General features: G+C 38.9%; 1 long non-coding RNA gene across 25 annotated transcripts in view; it reads right to left on the bottom strand.

The window, feature by feature from the left end:
• Positions 1–592: 592 nt before the first annotated feature.
• Positions 593–3,681, bottom strand: part of LOC123085886 (uncharacterized) — a 9,653-nt gene continuing 6,564 nt past the window's right edge. For 13 of the 25 annotated variants that reach the window (XR_006440080.1, XR_006440084.1, XR_006440079.1 and 10 more), the window contains 2 exons: positions 2,388–2,572; positions 593–2,302 (listed from right to left, as the gene is read on the bottom strand). This is a non-coding gene — a long non-coding RNA (uncharacterized lncRNA). The remainder of the gene's footprint in view (positions 2,303–2,387; positions 2,573–3,681) is intronic. The other 12 variants (XR_006440101.1, XR_006440094.1, XR_006440103.1 and 9 more) reach the window with 12 other exon arrangements.

Here is a 3,681-nt window from a genome sequence, read left to right as displayed (position 1 = left end):
GCAAGTGTGAGGTCAGGAAAGGTTAACTTTTAGATGAGCAGACATGATTAATAATGATCTTAACAATAGCCTTGTTATAGCACCTAACGGTATATGGGTGACCAAACTTAAAATTCAATAAGACTAGTCACAATGGAAGTAACTTAACTAGTAACATCATACATTTCAATACAAAATTGCTTATGTAACATCTAATTAATGAGGAGAGAGGGGTTTGTGGTAACTTAGATAGTTATTGTAACATCACACATTTCAAGGCATAATGAGTCTATAGCCTAATAAATAAACTCTTTTATGATACCACTCATATGTTACTACCCACTATGGAGGCAGTAACATAGACTAGTAACATCGGCAAGTTACTACTCTATGTTACTCCCCACTGTCAGCAGTCTAAGAAGTATTGGTCACGGGTTCCAAACGTTTATCAAATGATTGAAACATTCACATTGAGGCGTTGTCGTCAGCAGCATGCATCATAGGAATAAAGTCAGAAGCAATAGCAATGCAAGTACTCAAACATGGAGGAAAAAAGGTAAAAGTAATACAAATAAGAGTACTATAGAGAACTGCCAATATCAATGGCAAATACTGAAGTGAAAGAAGCACCCCCTAGATTTCTTCTTGACTGCAACCAGATTAACCAAGTTGATAAATAGACTTTTATCCTCGACTGACCATATACAATATTTGTTATAACAAAGTTAAATAAGCTACCATCCTTGTTCTAGAAGGCTAGAAGTTTCCACATTATTCTTATTGCAAAAAAAGGAGGCAGATCTATGTACATGCTTATCATGGTGCTGCAGATTTCCTCATACTCTCATACGCATGCAAAACTCTGCATTGGGTGTTTGAGCACCAGCTAGTTACAACTCCACTTTGGACTGCCGAACTGGCTAAGCATGATCGCGGTTCCATCCCTTGAATCACCGTCCCCATAGCCAGTTTGTATGGGCATTCCTTGGAGAACCCAATCTTGCTAGCTGTCTTCGTTCTTCCCATGAAATTCTTGAATTTTCATGGCATTTGATACTCACCAGGCCTAAAAAACTATGCAAAAAAACAAAGCATGAGATCTAGGATTCAGAGTACAGATCTTTAGAACGATAACTTTTCTTTTTCACAAGAAAAGCAATCTTCACTATGTTTGATGCGCACTAAAAAAATAGCATGTTTCATGTGTGCATCTCCGAGTGAAACTTGTTAAGACAAATGAAACAACATGATGAGAGGAATCTGGAGATGGCACCAATTGATCTGCTGAGTATCATACGTCTTTTGAAGGTAAAGAAGCACGAGTCATGTGAACTTGAGGTCAAATGCCCGTGCATTGCAACGGGGGAGCATCAGTTCCTATGAAGCACGGTTGGCCAAGTCGACAAACTGTGTCATTGGACAAACAATCCCTCATGAGAAAAAAGGATGGATCATTTTAGGATGGTCACGTGAGCTCAGGGCCCTCGGGGCAATGGGGCATGATCGAGTAAATTTATCTCTCTAAAGAAAAAAAAGCAATATCAATAAATCTAAAATAATAGCAGGAGGAAGCAAACCAACCTAGAATAACAATTGCAGTAGCAGCAAGCAAAACAACTTAGATAGATATTACCTCAAAAATTCCCTATAATTAAACATATCTTCTTTGTTAAATGCAAGTCCACCAATCAAACCTGAAGAAATTCATAGATAATCAGTCATTGACTTCACATGGAATCGAACTGCATATGTACGTGAATTGTACTTGCGGTGAATATAATTGCAGTGTTAGTGTTAGTTAAATAGAAGGGGCGGCCATTCACTGAATCATGTTATATATTTTTCTCTTTTGAAGAGAACTGCTTATAGACTTACAGCTGAATTACTCAATGTATTGGCAATGCCGGACAACATTCCATCTGCTCAGATCGTCATAGCTAGTTCAACTTCCTACCATAACTATTCGTTTTTGGCAAGCAAAGGCATACAGATAAACTATCTTTCCACTACACAATGATAAAAGCAAATAACTTACTGCACAAATGGCTAAAGGAAGTTAATTAGAAACTTCTTCATATAAACCAACTCTTCACGTGCAGCAATAGCCATCATCTCAAATATGCTCAGGCTTGTCTATAAAGGCAAGAACAAAATCAAGTTTAGGAACATAAAAAATTAATTAGAATGGGAAGAGTAGTATGTTGATGGCATGTGGCAAGCACAGAATACTCAGTCTCAGTCTTGTACGGAACAATCAAATGCAGCAACATGACCACCTTCTATTTACCAGCCATACAGAGGGCATATGTGTCATCAAGTACACCTGTATTGATCAGACGGTAATAATGTGAGAATAGTTCAATAGGAGAAGACTTGTACAGTTGTAAGAAACCATGCAAGAGTTCTACCATATCTGTCTATTGCACTCAAGTGTGTTGGTCTCAACTGCATGCCTAAGTCGTGATGCAAGTTCCTCATCATCACTTTATATAAACCAGTCTGATCGATATCAAGTTTAATCCAAAAATCATCTTTCTTGTGACATTCTATGAGCCCTAGCAAATTGAAATCCTCCTGTTTTCCATGGGAAATGCTGAACGACAATATTAGAGCGTTATTTGTGAATAGTATTGGGTGTCCATAATCTGCGTGAACCATATAAGTATGGAAGGATAAAGAACATTGTATATAAATCCCAATGTTGCAGGCATCGTAACTAAAAGTTACTGAACTGATCATTCTCTTACAAGCTACCAGCTTGTGACGTATCGCAAGAAAACACCTTGCGAAGAGAACTTAATGAATTCATACACTTCCGTTGATAGGTCAAAGAAACATATAGTAAATAGGATAAGCATCTTTAGAGAAAAGTGAAATTACAATAATCTTACTCACCTTTATGACTAACTTTTGCAGGATTAAGAGAGCTACGTCTGTAGACATTCAACAATTACATGCATCATTCTTACCCGAATTCTTAGGACATATTTATGGTTACAATAACATTCAAGTTAGGTAACAAAGACTAACTTCCACAGTTACATGCTTGAGGTGCTGCTGTCATTCTATCATTATAATAGCAGAAATCCTTATATCCTCTCGCAATGAGTAGCATGTACATGTTTATGTTTTCTGGACCAAGAGAAAACCATTATGGACATGAAATATAATCAAATCAACTTGATTTCTATTTAATTGGTTTACATCAGACAGAATCCCATTTATATGGTCGTTCTATACAATTGTATGGCTAATGGTTAGAATAGATGAATTTTTGGGGGGTAGCAAGAGAACAGATGGTTTCAAGAGTCTGTGCTCCACAACTATGGTGAGGACAAACATATTGTTTATTGTGCAGGATAATAGAAACAGGCAAAGCATCTTGCTTCAGATCTGCTGTAGTACTACTGTACCATATCTCATTAGTTCAAAGAACAAATTGGAGCAGGGTGCTCATAATACTTTTATTAAGGAACTAAGAGCATCTCCAGCCGCGCCCCCAACAGGCCCCCCAGGCCACTTTTTCGGCGCCGGCGCCAAAAAAACGCCCAGTCGCGCCCCCAGGACGACGAAAAGCGCCAGTTCGACCCTTTTATCCACCCGGCGCTCGCAGGCCGAACCCGGCGCACTGGGAGGCGATCGGGGGCTCCGGCGCAAGGGAAAAGCGCGGCTGGCCCACACCGTCAGATGAAAAGTCAAGAT

Source organism: Triticum aestivum, chromosome 4A, assembly GCF_018294505.1.
Source record: "Triticum aestivum cultivar Chinese Spring chromosome 4A, IWGSC CS RefSeq v2.1, whole genome shotgun sequence".
NCBI lineage: Eukaryota > Viridiplantae > Streptophyta > Magnoliopsida > Poales > Poaceae > Triticum > Triticum aestivum.
Note: the sequence above shows the minus strand (reverse complement) of the source record. Positions and strands in the feature narration are given on the sequence as shown.